The sequence below is a fragment of the Chinchilla lanigera genome, unplaced genomic scaffold (genome assembly GCF_000276665.1).
Source record: "Chinchilla lanigera isolate Chin_1 unplaced genomic scaffold, ChiLan1.0 scaffold00017, whole genome shotgun sequence".
Lineage (NCBI taxonomy): Eukaryota > Metazoa > Chordata > Mammalia > Rodentia > Chinchillidae > Chinchilla > Chinchilla lanigera.
In genome coordinates, this window is record NW_004955418.1 from 12,700,467 (window position 1) to 12,718,240 (window position 17,774).

Below are 17,774 nucleotides of genomic sequence, written 5' to 3' on the forward strand. Positions count from 1 at the left end.
CAAGTAAAAATAAATAAATGAGTAAATAAATAAATAAATGGAGTCTAGGATCAAAGCAGCAGCAGATTCAGCATGTGGTGGGGACTCCATTCCCAGTTTACAGAAAACGATCTTCTCCCTTTGCCCTCACTAGAGAATCCCTCACTCTCCACCAGAGAGCTTTCAGGTCTCTTCTAGAAGGGTACTGGTCCCATTTATTCCAGCTGCATGCTCATGACTCATCATACCAGATAACTCATCTCCTAAAACCATCCTATCACAGGTTATGGCTTCAACCTATGAATTATTAGAATGACACAAACATTTATTCCCTCATAAAGCACAGACAATTTGTTGATTCTAAACTCATTGAAAACATTCTTCTGTCCTTTAAATTAATGCTGACTTTAGAAATCAGCAAACAAAATCAAGTTCTTCTTTTTGTATTCTGGTATTATATGACACAACAATACATACTTCTTCCTTAAGCATTTCCTGTAGGAGTCATAATTTACAAAATATGGGTTTTGCAAGATGTTCATAGAATATATGTAATTATAGCAAAGGAAAATAGTGATTTGTTAAATACAGTTATGTCTCAATTTAAAATAGCAGAATACTGTACTATAGACAGAGTAGAGCAGATGTGTGTGTGTGTGTGTGTGTGTGTGTGGTTGATTACATACTCATATGCACAGATTATTTGCAGAGAAGTTAAAACATATTTGAAGATACAGGGTAGAGGAGTAGGATACAGTTGTGATAGTAAAAAGCTTTTATTTCTGCACAAGACCATTGCATATTCAGGAAACACAAGACAAAGAGAAAAGGAACCAAGGTGTGAATTCAAGTAAAACGCAAACCAAGACCACATTGTGTTCCCTATTTTCTTTCTACGTGACATGAAAGAAACCATGTTACTTTAGTTGGCCTAATTTCTTCATCTTGGTGCCTATGATCAGAATGTATTCTTGCCTGATTGGGAAAAAAAAACACACAAAGTAATGGATCTCATCCCACTCTGGGAAGTTTTGCAATTTTTAGAAGAACAAGGGTGAGTTTAAAAACAGTTCCCTGTGATTTTAGAGAATTCTTCAAGCATTCAGCGTGGTTATTTTTGAATATGTTCTTTAGCAAATATCAAACTTTCAACTTTCTTCACCTTTTGGCCTCTACCTACAGTGTCACTTGGGACAAAAGGGAATGCAGATGTAGGATCATACGGAGGAGGTATTTGGAAGTGAGCGCCTCTTCACTAAAAGGAGATACCATTAAGGTCAATGACAGAGCATTGATGGCATTTAAAATTCATCAATAAATATAATCTTACATTTCTTGCAAAACATAAGCAAGTTTAATACTGTATTTTCTTTGTTCATCTTCACCTTTAATTAATTCATTTCTCTGAAACTCAGTGATTTTTTTGTAATTTTTATCTTTTATGTTTTTGTTTTCGTACTCTTTTCCCTTGCAAGCAATCATCATTTTACCTTTACTCTCCTATCACACGTATCATCCAGAATTCAGTTAGCTGTGCCTTGCATATCATTCTCCAAAAACTTCCTTCATTGTGATGGTATCTAAGAAATAAAGTCACAGAACATACTATTAAAAAATACTTTTCAGATGCCCCATCTTTTTATGTTAAAAATGTTTTATTTTATAACTTCTGTTTTTTTGCAAGGATACTTTTTCCATAATTATAAAAATTGCTTATCTGCAACAGCAGGATTCACAGCTGCTACTACAGAATTGAGGTGTCTCTGTCCACCTGAAGTTCATCCTCCAGCCTGTGCATATCTTCATCTCCACCCCTCCTCCCCTCTGCCCTGTCCTCAGAAAGCCAAGGTGGCAATGCTTATTAGTAAGCTATAAAACCTAAAGTGAAGGGTCCAATATATTTCATCAAGATCTCATCAAAACAATCTCTACACAGTGACCCCAACTATAGTTCAGTGTTGAGCTCAGGGTTTCATGGTAGTCTCCAAGTTTCTCTCCATCTCTGTGTACCCTATGCACTTTAAAATGTCCCTAATGTTAGGTGTAATAAATCAAACACACAAGGTTAAACATCACATGATGTCTGTCTTATGAGAAATCTAAAATATAAATAAATTATGTGCACAATGAAAGATAATAGGAAACAAAAAAGAAATATGAAGGAATTATATTTCACACAAATAGCAATAATATTTGGACATCAGCAATGGTGGATGGAAGGGTGAATAAATGGATGCTAGGTATTTCTGGACCCCTATGTAACTGATGGATTCATAAATGATGGAAATTGAAGACATGAGCACTGTGCCTATCTTCAGGTTTGAGTACAGGCAAGGAAGCATGCACTGGTGTGTGGCTCAGAAATCCTCCGGGTAGGGGCTGGGGATTTAGCTCAGTGGCACAGCGCTTGCTTAGCAAGTGCGACGTCGTGAGTTCGATTCCTGGTACCGGAAACCCCGCCCCCCCCCAAAAAAGAAGTCCTCTGGGTAGAAGAACCCGGTGAGACCACAGGTGCAATGGCCTTCAGTGGTCCCCTAGTTTCACAGTAGCTCCTTTGTGAAAACTGACTTGCCAAATCTCTTCTGGAGAGCCATTTAATTCCATCCTGATCAAATTTCACAGGTCTGTGATTCAAATTATTCCACGTTGTCGGCTGCAAGACTTCATCAGGAATGAATTTGTTCTGCTTGGAATCTTTAGTTAGTATTCGAGAAAGACCTCTGTGATTAGCCAAATCAAAACCTTTCAGCAGCCGCCGCCGTCACATTCAGACTAAATCTCTGCAGCTGACTTTTCTAACAAAACATTATCCTCTCTTTAATCAAGGGCTAAAACACATGATTTTGTGGCTCACTTTCAGTAAATAATGGAACTGGGAACAAACTGCTGAAAGTGGAGGCGCTGAGAAGAGCCACGCCCCCTCCCTCCGCGCAGGTGAATGCGGCACCTCTTCAAGACCACTCTATTCCCACACCCTCTCAGCCCTCTCATCTCAGCTGTGCACTTAGGGAGACAGAAGTGGGTCTTCAGAACTCTTCTGCCAGGGGAGTAGCTGAACCCGGGCAACTCAAATGTGCGCAGGATAAACTCAAAAGGAGCACGCTTGCGAAGACTCTTCCTAACCAAACTGGGCCACTTCTACATCACTTACTAGCCCTAACTTCCCTCCACCATGGAAAGTAACCGAGTGCATTTCCAGAGGTGCTGATAGAGATTGCAAACCACCATCTTGCTGTTGCCTCAGATTCTTCTTTTTTTTTTTTCTCTAAACTCATTGACTGGCATTTCTCCTACATTACGCATGCATGCAAGAGGAAAACTCTTATTTCTTCTTTCATGCATGGTTAGCTGCTTATTATTATCATTTGCTAGTTGGCTAAGCTTTTTGATGAGGTTAGAAGGCAAGCAAGTGCCTCCAGTTCACAGCTGAGCACCTTGGCTGGCGTGGAGCTGAGCCGGGTGGCAGCCTATTTGGACGCTGGTGTTTGTGCACCGTTTTGTGATACTTCTGCTTCAAAAATGGGGATGAATCACATCTGACAAGTTCTCCACTACTGCTTTAGCACTTTTGTTACCAGGGTTATCTGCCTGTCCCAACCCCTAATAGTAATAATTCACTAATATTGTGGGACTTGCATTTAGATAATAATCCTGTGGTAACCCTACTAGTAGCCAATATTTTTCTTCCTAAACACATATCTTCTCTGCCTGATTCATTTTGTGACAGTCATCTACTGACCAGACGTCAAAGGTGCAGACTGTGATCCTCAAAGAAAATAATAATGCTAAGAAGTTCTATTGATTACTTATTCTTATTAAATCTTCCTTGTAACCAAAAGAGTGATATGCATTTATGCTTATTTTATTATTGAAGAAATAAAAGTTTAAAACTTTTATTAAATCAGAATCGTAGGTGTAAACATTGTATTGTCTCCCTAGTGTAAGAAATTGAAAGAGTAAATAAAATCCTAAAAGTACAATAGATATAGTGAAAGAGAAAGAAATTGCTCAAAAGGAAAGAATAACTGGGAGGGAAGAAAAGAGAAAAGAAGGAAAGGAATAAAAGGATATATATACACAAGATAGCTAAGATAATTGTGCTACTAATTTCTATTAGTTCATAGAAAGGAACAGTTAGTGCTTATACTGTTTGATCAATTTTGCATGCCTGTACCTGAGCAACTACTTTGCAGATAACAATATGCAATAATTTCCTATCATCTTGCTTGCAATTCTGTGCCATTTTTATTGGGTATTTTGTCTCTTTAAGATAAAAACACAAAAAAAACTTATTGAAAGAGATTTCATTATTATTGAAGAAATAAAAGTTTAAAATTTTTATTATTTGTCATGTAGGATCATTAGTAGAGTGCCTTCCATGTTTCAGCTACAAAAACATTCTGTTTGTTTAGGTGTCTGAGTCCATGTGGTAGCTAAAAACCAGGGGAGAAAAAAATGGTCCTGAATTAAGGCTCTTATTTACTGGAAAACACTGAAGGGAGTTTTAATTGGTAACAGGTCTGTGTTATAAAATGTGGGATGATAAACTAGGACACATACTCATATCCAAGGTGAAAGGCAATAATAACTCAAGTTAATTTCAATTTGAATGAATATGTGGATGATTTTGCATTAATAACATGTAAGTTGGGAGTTCATTTCGTGTTTGTGGAAATAGTGCTGAAGATTTGGAGGTAAAATAATTAATTTCAAAATATATTGAAATTATAGTAACAGCAGAGCATACAGGATTCTCTGGTTGGAGTTATCTGCAAATCTGGAGAAAGAGCTGGACTGGGAACATAATCTAAGTGTTGTACATAAAAGAGTGATAGCTAAATACACGGGCTTGGTGAGACCATAGGTGTTCAACAGAAACAGGGCTCATGCTCTCCACATCTTCACATTTCTCTTTTCTTAACCAATTCCTGTCACCTCACTAACTGGACGCACTGCACAATTGTGCGAAAAGAAGGAGTAGGGAAGAACAAAAGGAATTTGATATTTGGGGGAGAAGGCCTAGCTGTGGGATCTGCCATGAACTGAAAACCTCTGAGGGATAATCTTTAAAGTGAAGAATATAAAATATGTTAGCTGTTACATCTGGTTATGTTTATATATCACTTGAAAACATAAAAATAGACAGATGATAGATAGATGATAGATAGACAGACAGACAGATTTTCAGCCAGGCCACTTGAATCCATATCTTTTGCAGGAGATTATAGATATCAGTATTTTTAAAAAATATTACTCTTCAGCTTCTTCTAATGTTCACACAGATGAGAATAACTGGGTTTCATGATATTTGTCATCAATTAAATCGTGGACATCCCTAACTTTTGGTAAAATTTCAAATACTTTCTATATAAGAATACACATGTGCATGTGCACATACACACACACACACACACACACACACGCACACACACACCTCTTTGACTTTCTCAATCTACTTCTTACTTAAACGCATGATTATGGTTTGGAGTTTTAAACTCATTTCTGACCCTTGTTTCTGCCTCACATAGGTCATCAAATCTCACTGATTATTTCTTTTCCTTTATGTTCTGTTTGTCACAAATCGTGGACTCAACACTCGTGTCTCTTGCTCCAGCGTTAATGATTTGTTAAATGAACCCTTTAACTCGAGTAGTTGATCTCATCTCTATTTTTCTTCCTTTGCCTCGAAGGTTACTATCCTACACTCAAGCCAGACCGCGCTGATCCCAGGCTTAGAAACTCTGTGGATTTCTGTGAGGCTTCCGTGAGGGCTCTTTGGGACTGCGCCTCACGTCCTCAGGAATGCATGCCTTAGCACCCTTCAGCCCCTCTGCGTGTTGCGTCCTCAGGGTCTGCAAGTGTTTGACCTGGAGGCTGTGCTCTACTCACCCTCACATCAATTCCTTCTTGTCTGAGTTTTCTTCCTTCTCAAACCAATCCAAATGAGCCCTTCTTCAAAACAGGCGTTTAGGAATTGTTTCTTTCCCTAGTCAGGATTAATTCCTCTGACTGCTCTACTCACTCGTCACGTTACATCTGTATTATAGCACTTAATGCACTACATCTTGCTTTGTGGTTAATTGCTTTAAACTTCATTTTCCCGCAGTACATTATGATCCCTCAGAGGCCAGCTGTCAAGTTTTAGTATCTTCCTACCCCACATCGCATCCAGCATTGCCTTGTATGGAGTAAGCATTGAACATAGGCTCGTCTCTCTACCGAACTGAATTGATTAGCATTACGCTAATAGTACTTTAACATATAAGTTAAAAAATAAATACATATGTCCTGGGAATCTAGTAATTACCACATTTCCATAAGAAGGCCATGTTGACCTTTAAAACAGCTGAAGTGCTTCAGTTTATTCTTCTGCATTTGTTTTTGCATTCTGCATTTATTCTTGTGTTGAAGTTATAAGAAGGCTTAATAAATAAATTCATTGTTTTTTATTTGACCCAATGTATCCGTCAGACCAGAAGCAATTAAAAAAATCCTGAGAGAAAGGATAGTTCATCTAACAAAATTACCTTTGTTCTTTGGGATTTAGGTAAATTCTGATGGGGAAGTCCACTAAAATCTGTTTGGATTTAGCCCATTTCTTTATTAGAACTAATGGATTTTCCCTTCTATTTAATAATTATGGTAAAGAGTATTTCTGAATAATCGTGGGCTTAAGAGAACTCTAAAAATGACAGCTTTTAAGAACTTACTTTTACCCCTTTTTTATAATATGAAAGTCAAAATTGCTCCCGTTTTGTAACTTCGGTTCTACCATGCATTAAGAACACATTTTTACCGGAATAAGTAGTAAGTGACTTTCCTAGCTACATCCCTTCTGCCTAACTAACCATACAGTGAGAGGAGCCCCAATCAGGTCTTGCTTCCTTAGGCATAAAGATGATATAACCTAGTAATGAAAGTTATACTTATACCATTCAGTTGTTTAAGTTTTGCCAGTACTTTACAAAAACCACCTAACTTCTCTCTAAAAATATTTTATTAATGATGCCTTCTAAAACCAAACTATAGTCTATATTCAAGAAAAATACCATGTTGTTCCTATTAATTTCCCCTTTGCATTGGAAAGGGTTCTTTTTTCTGCTAGTTTCTAATTTTTCTGTTGTTTTGGCAAAGACAACCGTGGTGTTTCAATTAATAACTACAATGTAGCTTAGTTAATGCCTATGAATTAGTATGTATCTCATTTGGTGAATCAAACATTCAAACATACACTGCCTATTTATTATAAAATATGGCAACATATTTCAGTGTAAATTATAACCAATCATAGAAAAATCATATGATGAGAAGAATCTTAATATTTAATAATCTCTTGTCAGACAGGGGTTTATTTTTCTGTAGGTACATATTACAAGCTACAGACTACTGAAAGATTAGAGAAAAAATCACTTATAGACCTAGTCCTGCAAATATCCAATTTTTTGTACTAAAATAGTACAGTGTGCATTGTAAATATCTATATTTTGGGGGAGAAAGGAGTTGATCTTTTATATGTTTATGCACTACTAACCTAGAAAGCACCAAAAATAACAGTCAGATTCATTTATCTTAGTTTGTTAAATACTGCTCACATATCTGTCTGGTTTATTTACTTATTTTTCTAAGCAACTTTGTTAATTTCTGCACACCATCAAACAATCCTTCTTGTGATTTTCATAGCATGAAAGAGCACAATCCCTTTTGTTCCATTGCCTTGCATTACTTTTCTCCTTACCACCTAATAATTGAAACATTGCACATTTTTATTTGTTCATTATTTGTTCTCCAACACTAAGTAAAGTGCATGAAAACAAGACATCGATCAGAGTTGTCATATAATTCAATCTTTAACTAGTACTTGGTGCAGTTTAGGTTCTCTTTAAATGTGTATTGAGTTTTGAATGAATATATACTACCTATTCCTTTTAACTCCAGAAAACATACACTATGAAAACTAATTTGATAATTGTAGTAAATTTTAAACTTCAAGAAGAAAATGGTCAGTAAGTGAGGGAACCACTATTAACAAATAAGTATATTTTAATGTTAAAGACAGTAGTAAAAATTACATAATATTCATACATACCTCATTAATTAAACAGCACTATTCGGTCCCTTTAAAGTCATTTTCTATGCTGTATTATGGATATATATATATATATATATATATATATATATAAAATAATTCTTCTTGTGAAAAATATATCTCTTCCGGAATACCATATTATAAAGAACTAAGATTATCAAGTAATCTCAGCCTTGTGATTAATATAAAAACAAAAACATAGCAAGAGAATGATAAAATGAAGATTTAGGTGGGTGATGGAGACATGACCATGTACACCATGTACGGTCATTGGCCCCTTCCCCTCTGGTGCTCTTCACTTGCTCTGCTTCCTAGACACCATGAGCTGAGCAGCTTTCCTGTGTCATGATGTTCCGCTGAGATATTTCTGCCCTGGAGCCAAGTGACCTCTGACTAAACCCCCTGAAACCATGAGCCAAGTTAAATCCGTCCTCCTTTAACACATGAGTTTTGGGTATTGTGTCTTGAAGATAGGAAAGCTGACTCATATAGTTCATTGTTCAGGATCTTCTGGGTCCATTTATGGTGAGAGAATGGAAGAAGAACATAATTTTGCAAGTTACTATGAATGAGATTATGAACACTGAAAGTCTTCTTTACCCTGATTCAATTTCACCTGAGACTTACATCCTCTAAGCTAATGAATCCACCCAAGGATAGATATTATTATTCTGGCCATCATTATTATACGAAATAGATTTCTGCATGATTACCACTTATGTTATTGGAAGGTCTAAAAGACATGAGTATTTGATCAATAAAGTGGTTATTAAAATATAGTGTTACCTTAGTTTACAAATTTGTCTTAAGATTTTGGGGAAGATGGTTGCATTTGTCTTTGTGTGGGGATGATGACCTTGGACATCTGTGTCACTCAGTACAGAGTTTGGAAATGGAAGCGAAATTTTGCTGAATATGTTTTATTGAGAACTAAATTGTTTTCACACAGAAGCAACCATTCATAAGCTGAAGTATTACTTTGCAATGAGAAAAAGCTTAAGGTGTCATTTGCTCAATAAAGGACTATACTGTGAATCTTTAGAAAAACCAGTCATACCTATGTATTCTTATCACTTGTGCAACTGAAGAGAGCAAGCTGTTTGGTCCTTCATAGGACTTGGTTTCTTCCCCATCCACTCAAAGAGAGAATTAATACAGCACCATCTTTGCCCCAGTTCTCCATCTTTAATAAACACCATCAAATTTAAAGAGATTTAATTTTAATTTTAAAACCTTCACACAAAAGATAGTATATACTTTACATTATGAGGCTGACTCAAAGAACTATGGATATGTCATAATCTAAATTTTATTTTATTTTATTATTATTTTTTTTTGGTACCAGCATTCAAATTCAGGACCTTCTGCCTGCCAGGCAGGTGCTGTGCCACTGAGCTATCTCCCTGGCCCCAATTGTCTAAATTTTAATTGTAAGAAATATAAGAGAAATTTACAGAATCTTTGGGCCAGAGTTTTTCAATGACAATGGGGCAGTCCTTTAAGGGTTGCAAGCAAGAGAATAAAGTGCAGAACAAGTCAGAGAAGGTCAGACCAAGAAAAGCAGAGCCAAGTTTAGGGCTTGCAGAAATCTACCCGACATAGATAGTTTGAAATAGAAGATTGGTAGTAGGAGTTGAGCGGTATAATGGATTTGAAACACAAAGTAGAGGTGGATTCAACAGGGATTTGAAATTGATTGAACAGGGTATAGAGAGATAGAAAGTTAAGGAATCAAACAGAATACATTAGTAGCTAAGTTGAGAGCTAACAAGTTTGTCAAAGGGAAACGACTAAAAATTGGTTTGGAGCAATAAACAATGACTTAAAGTTTAAGCTGTTGAACCTTAGATTTCTGAAAGCTATTCATGTGGGAAAAGTTCCTAAATAGCCATATATATAGACTTAGAGCTCAGAAAAAGAGAATGTGTGTGAAAGACACAAATTAGAAAATCAATACATTTGATGTTATGTGAACACATGGCAAAAGAATACTCTGAAAAGAAGGCATCTTTTTAGAAGAGACAAGATCACCTTCAGTATCAACCTAGGGGTCGTCTTATATAAATGTAAAAGTAAAAAGAATAAGTACTATAGTTTATTGAATGGAGGATGGGCAAAATGTCAAGAGAATGGGATGTTTTAGAAAGCAAAGAATGATCAATATTATGAGCTACTAGTAGGTGAGTTAAGCATAGACCTAAAAGTATGCATTACTTCAGTAACCACGATAATAATATTGTCAGTGTGCATCAAAGTAGTAGAGAAAAAAGCAGATACAGGACAAGGACACTCAAGGAACAAGGTGAAATGGAAACAGCAAAGGTTCTGTGGTGGGTTGACAACTGGTGGTCAACTTGTAACTCCCAACTAAACTGAACCAGCGTGCTACTGGGTGTAGAAGGCCCACCTGAGGACTGTTACAAGCAGCATTAGAGGCAGAACCAGAGAGGAAGAAGTTTGCAAGCTGTTGAGAAGCTGTAGGGAGCTGCTGGTTTTCCTGGAGGAGCTTGTCGTGCTGGCTTTCCTGATGAACTCGTCACTGAAGGAGCTTGGGACCCTAGTGTCACTAGGAATGGTACTGTTCATTTTGGGGGAGCTCTAGTTCTTTCTTTGAGCATCACTTCCTGGCTCTGGAGGGGAAGATGGTGCACTGCTCAGTCTCCTGGAGAAGCTTGTCACGCTGGCTTTTCTGATAGGAGCTTAGGGGTTGTACTCATCAGAGCTCAGGACCTCACTGTTGCTGAGGATGGCTGTGGTACCTTTCAGGGGAGCTCTGGTTCTTACTTTGAGCATTACTTCCTGGCTCTAGTTCAGACCCCTCACCCTGCTAGCACAGATCCTTTCTCCTGTGGGCACAGACTTTCTAGCTTCCACCACTGACCTTTGGGCCTTCCCAGCACAGATCCATAAAACAGGCCTGCATGAGACATTGTCATGGGCTCTGGGCCTCCAGTTGGTGTGGTGAGGGCTATTGCTATGGGCTCTAGGTCTTTGGTGGAACTCATGCAGGGCATTATTGTGACATCCAGGCCCTCAGCTACATTCTTTGGTCTTTAGTGTGTGGACAGATTTACTGCACTCCTTTTGTGTATGCCTCTTTGGGCAACTATTATAAAATAGTCTTATAATTAAATGTCCTGTATTGTAATGTTCTGCCTAAAATACCAGACTACAACAGGTTCCATTACTTTTGTGGAATTTAACTACAAGTGGAAAGACTAAAGCTGCGGGAGGGAGAAAAGATGGCACCTGGTTTAATTTTTGGATTAACAAGGTTAAGGTATCTTTACACAATGGAAGCGATAGAGATGGTGAAGTTGAAGAACAGGGATGGTGTGGTAAGATTCTTATACTAATGTCCTGGACTCAGAGTTCAAGCCTGAGTGATGCTGCATGCTTTATTTCCCTTTGGGAAATCCATAATTCATGTCACCATTTTAACAAAGATTTGGTGAATTTTATGGTAAACCTACTTGATTATGTGTATCTTAATATTTCCTGAAACCAATTTGATAAAATAACAAGTATTTGTTATTCAAAGCCTCTTTATTAACTATAAAAACAGATATGTTTAGAAACTTTGTGGTATGATAAGGCTTTTAAGAAAAAAATAAGTAATAGGATACTGTAATCAGAAAGAGGGATTTTTTCCTGGGGTAAGTTTTCTCCATGTGATGGAAAGAAAGACTGGATGTGGCTAGGTTTATAAGTTTGACTTAAGCAAACTGGTTGTTTCCATTTTTTCTCGAAGTTTAAAGACACATCATAGAAACACATTACAAAATAACAGGTAAACAGTGGAGTAGTACTCTTACATGAAGAAAGAAGCTTGTGTCTTTTTTAGGAAAATGGATGCTTCTTGAGACCATACTGTGAAGAGAAATAAATCAGACAAATAAGCTTATATAATACATAGATTCTTTTATGTGGGAAAATCAAACTCTAAATGAAGAGAAAAGTAAAAGCTACATAATAAGAAAAAGGAAGATTGATCTTTTGCAGATGGGAAGGAGAATAAGAGGAGAGGGAGAGGGGGAAGAGAAAAGGAGATGAAAATTAATTAAAATGCAGTATGAACATGTGCCATCTCCCCATGAGGAACACAATAATTATAAACTGTAATCATATGCTAGTAAAAATACTAAAACAACAACAAACACAAAAGTAAATATGCAAAGTGGGTCTGAAAGTGAGATTCTAGCTTTCCCCTAATATGTGAATTTTCTAATCAGTTGAATTGATCTTATGGTGATCAATAGGGGTACATTAATATCCCTGTTAAAAAAAACCTACATATACACAAGCTGAACTGCACAGAGGGATGCATAAAAACAAAAGCACAACCACATATAAACCCACAAATGCAGGTGCTTAAACACAAATAAATTCACATAAATGGAAATACCACATGATATTTGAATATAGTAAGATTATAATTTATGAAAAAAGAAAAGTATTAAAATAATTGCTGAAAACTGTCAGAGATAGCTTAATAGAGTTTAATCTGTATTATCTGGTCTAAGTAATATGGATATTATAGTTTTTATTAATGCTCATTTACTTGGTAGTGTAATTTTGTCAGGTTTAAACAGCTATTTATAGGAAAAAAGAATGTATAATTAGAATATATATATTGGAATGTATAGAAATGGATTTATTATTGAGATTTTCAGGTTAGATGAAGAATAAAACATAGTAAAAGAATTGGGAAAGGAAAGGTTGAAGTATTGACCAATAAATATAATATTATCAAGAGAATATTAATAGTAATAATATATACAAATGTCAGAACATCTAAGACCCAAACTCAGGTAAATCTGGCTAGAGATTTTACGGCCTGACTACACACAGTAGAAATAAAAAGTCTAGATATCTTGTTGGAGTCAAAGATAAAATGTAAGAAAAACCATGAGTGAATAAGAACAGAAAGGAGGGAGGTTGTTAAGAACGCAATATTCAACTCTATGATATCACAGATGAAGTTGAGGTGACAATATCCAGACCATAGTCCTGCCCAGTGTGTAATTGCAAGGAAAAGAAGACGGGTATCACTAGCAGTGAGGTTAAGATTGGAGGAAGGGGAAAATCATGAACATGGCTACTAAGTAATGTCGGATAATATTAGAAGCAGAGGTAGGGTGGGAGATGGTCAGCCAGGCTCTAGGCTCTTCAAGGAAGGGCAGCTGGCTGGTTGGAAAGACAAGATAAAGGATATGTAGCTGGGGCAGGGGAAAGCATAGATTAGATACGAACTGAAAATTTATTTTATATGGGAATAGAGTTTTTTTTTTAAATAAAAGAATGCATGCTTATTAAAAACTCAAGTAATGAAGATTGCAGAGAAATAGAAGTTAAAATATAATTGTGTGAAAATTTCCATCATTATATGCTTGCATAATACTTTACAGCATGTATACAACCGGAGGTACAAGTTTCTTTTTTTTTTTCCAGAAGAATGGAAGACATGAGAAAAGAAGAGTTTGCGAGATCCACTTTGCAACACTAAAAAAGCAAAGCGAGGGACAATATATCTTCTCTGCCTGAAAGGGGTCACTTTGCCTAGAGGGGAGAAAACTGTTGGAAAAAAAAAAAGAAAAAAAAGGAACGCCTTTAATTAGACAGTGATTATGCCTATCGGGGTATTTATTGATCTTTGCATGTAGATTCCAAGAGCCATGGGCAGGGATGCTGCTAGAGGATCCGTCACGGTAATGGAAATGCAAACACTGTGTTGGCTGAGAATGCGGCCAAAGGAACATGAAGGCAGGATTCCTTCTAGATTGCAGTCAAATACCATGGCGCCGGGCACGAGAGGCCGATGCGAGGCCAGTAAACCTCAGCATCCACTGGTAGATACTCAGGTCTGGGAAGGCACAGCGCTCATTTATTATCTCATCACTCAAAATTAGTCTTTAAGCGGGTGTTATGTGCCAGGATCTGCGCGTTTCTGGGATGTAAACAGATAAGAGAGACATAGTGCCTGACCCAGAGTAAACAAAATGTCAAAGTAGTATGTGTTAAAGTGCCAGTAAAATGCCTGAACCTAGACAAGGTACAGGACAATCTATGCCCCAGTAGAAGAGTATCGGAAACTTTCCAGTGAAGCAGCCCTGATGAAGGAAAAGAGTAATACTCAACCATCGTATGTTTCAGATAAGATAATGTAAAAATTCAACATCCCAAACTGATGAATAATCACCTGCACACTTCAGTTGCACAAACACTAGCATTTTTAATAATATTTAACATACTGTAACTTTGGGGAATTTGTACAATGACCCAAAGGTGCCTATTTTCAAAAAACATTGGAACTGCCAAGATACAAAGGTACACATATTACATAGTTGGAGCTTCCTTTCATACTTATTAAATAACATTTAATTTACAAGATTTATTGAATAGAACACTGTTTGGGGGCTGGGTTCTACCAAAGGCTGTCTGGATTCATTCTCCTTCCCACCATCAAGAGTAGAGAGATGCCCACAAAAATAGAAAAATTATTTACAATTCGAAGAAATTGGGAGGGCAACTAGTCCACTAACCTGGAACTCACAGAAGCACCCCAGTTTCCAGAAGACATAGAACAAAGGCTGAGAGATACACATCTATAGATTTTGCCAGGCTTTAACACACTGGAAACCCAAGAAATGTTGCGTGTTCTTTGGTGCCAGTTCTGGCGAGTTGCAACTTCTGCTTCTCCAGCAGAAAGCTGGAGAAATACTTTGTCTTAAAACAAAACATAACACAAAACAAAACAAGAATTCTTAAAGGTCCATTTCAAACTTTCTGGTTCAACATGACATCACGTAACTTCATGCATATGTATGCCATTTCGAATTGTGATTTATTTTACAAACATGCAAAGCATGACTTTGCAAAACAACAGCAACGTATCATTTCCAACATCAACAGCAATGTCACCATATGTATGCACAGAGCAGTTGCCAGTATGCTTCAATGTATGCATTGCATATCAGAAACTTCTACACTTGTCCTCAGCTCGTTACTTATTGTCAGATATTTTTCATTTCTGAAGGTTTTCTGCCTTTCAAAGATAAAAATAATAATATTATTTCAAAAATGTAAAAGAATTTTTACAGTTTTCTCAGCAATTTATTCTAAGTATATTTTCAAGTCTTTTGGGGTTGAAGACAGATCTTATTATGTTACCAACATGATTCACAACATAAGCTAAGTCCATAGGTAGCATTATTTTCCAGGAGCTGATGGACAGTGGTTGAAAGATATTACTCTTAGACTAAAGAAATGTGATATGTTTGCCAGTGAGGAGAGAGCTTTTCAGTTTAACCCAGGGCAGCTCTATTACAGACAGTTAGGCTGCAAGCTTTAGTAACATTTCTCTAAAAATAGGCACCGCAGGGAGACAGAAGATTTTCAGACAGAAAACACCAGATACGCTGTAGCATCACAGAGAACAACTGTACACCTCTGTGGGTACCGACACCTGTGGCATCAACTTGCCCATGGTTCCCATGAGAGGTTAGCCCTTCATGCCCCTTAGATTGTATAAATGGGAAATCTGTTATCCCACAGACCTCAAATGAGGCCAGAATAGCAGAGAAATTTTAAGAAATTAAATCACTGGTTATTCTTAGCTTGTTACTTTATTTTAAAATTTTGATTAAGAATAGAGAAGAAATTTCTCTTTGAATAGGGCTGGCGTGGATTAACCTACTAGCACAGGTGGTTGTTTTTCAACTAAAGGCAGTGTCCACTCCAGGAAAGCCGCAGTTTGAAACCTTCCCTGGGTACAGAATGTGCTGCTCTAATTTCCTTGCCCATCATAAAGAAATACTTTCACACAGAAAAGAAAAGTGTATTTGGGATATTATGATTTGCATAGACGAGTAAACGCTAGGAATAACTAGTGAAGAGGAAGAAGGGAATTCTACTTAAAGAACCCTTTCCTTCCTTCTCCATCATCAAGTAATTATTTGAATACTTGCTATGTATTTTCATTTTCTATATAAAATATTCTGTCGTTCCTGCAGTTAGGATACTGTTAGCCCACCTGAAGGTTTTCTGAATGATTGTGCAGAAAATTATTGCATAAAGTGGTTTACATATAAGATTATGCAAATGAAGAATTGAGACCCTAAGGCTTTCTTATGTGTGAGAATTCCTGGGTGCAGACAAATCCTCTCTCCCAGCAATTCTGTTGGACTGACTTCCCTCCAGTCTTCAACAGGGAAGTAAACACCTAAAATCCACTTAACATTTCGAATTAATTAAAATTTAAAAAGCTGGCTAATTTCTGGCAGGCATGCTCATTGTTTACAGAGCAAGAGATGCCAACTCTGCTTTGCTGAATGATTTTATTTGGATTATGCATCTTCGTGGTTCATTAACCCCATTTTTCATGTCTGCGTGGCCCTTCCTTCCGTGCTCACCAGCGCCCACCACCCGAATGGTCAGAGTAAAGGGAATGCAGGGCAACGGGCCAAGCCTTAGAAAAATGACTTCATCTTCTGTGTACCGAATCCCTCTCAAGCAGGGAGGCTTGCAGAGAGCCATCAATAATAGACGCAGCCTCTGCCTCCCTTAACAGAGCCTATGCTGTTAGGTGAATCAAGCAAATTTCCATCATACCCTCATGATATATTTTTCCTGGACCGTACCAGCTTTGATAATATTTTTAAAAAGAACACCTGGTGGGCCAACCACAGAACATGGAAATCATAAAAATATGAAGCTACCTAATATTAAGAAAATATTGACTGTAAAGAGGAATCCACATTTAAAATGTTACTCCGGAAGGTCACATTAGTTATATCCTAGATACTTTCTACTCTTAGGGCATAATATTATTTTATCTCTTAGACATCATTGGAAGAAAGCTAGTAAAATATTCAAATATAATTGGGTATGGTGGTGCATACTTATAATCCCAGCGCTCTGGAAAGCTAAGGCAAGAGGATCTTAAGTTGGAGCCCAGACTGGACAATTTAGCAGCTTGGTAAAACCTGGTGTGGAAATGTAAAAAAAAATTTCTTAAAACCTGCTGGGGGTGTAAGTTAGTGCTAAGGTCATCCAGTCTTCCCCCAGTACTGAAGTAAAAAGATATACAATGAAGAAATGTGTGATAAAATCTAAAAAATTCTATTTTTAAAAAAATAAGTAGAGACATTTTTAGTTAAATATTTTGTCTATACATGGGCCATCTTGCAGAAAAATAATGATGCTAGTATATATTAGATAATTATTAGGCATCAGACACAATGTTAAATGCTTATGTGGTTTATATCAAGTCTTTCTATTTGCTAGGGAGTCAGACATTATTGGTCATAAGGAAAAGAACATATAAGTTCTCACAGCTATTAAGTAGCAGGGACAGAATTCAAGCCCACAAAATTCTGACATCAGATTGTTGTCAAGCCCTATATCATAACCTTACTCAGTATCTGAAAAGATAAAACAATTCTGAAGGGACAAATCTAACAAGAAACAGCTAATAAAATATATTGAAACATGGTAAGAACAGGAGAAGGAAAGAAGAACATTATTTTTAGGCTTAAACTCAAGCTCAGTTTGATACTTCTGCATGTAGCACAGCTGGAAATAGTTCTGTTTTCCTTTTTCTTATTTTTATTTTTTAATATAAAAAGAGTTAGTACTGGGAAAGGATTAATTGCTTACCCAAAATATTTAATTGCATATGTCACTTAACTGAAGAACATATATTAAAGAT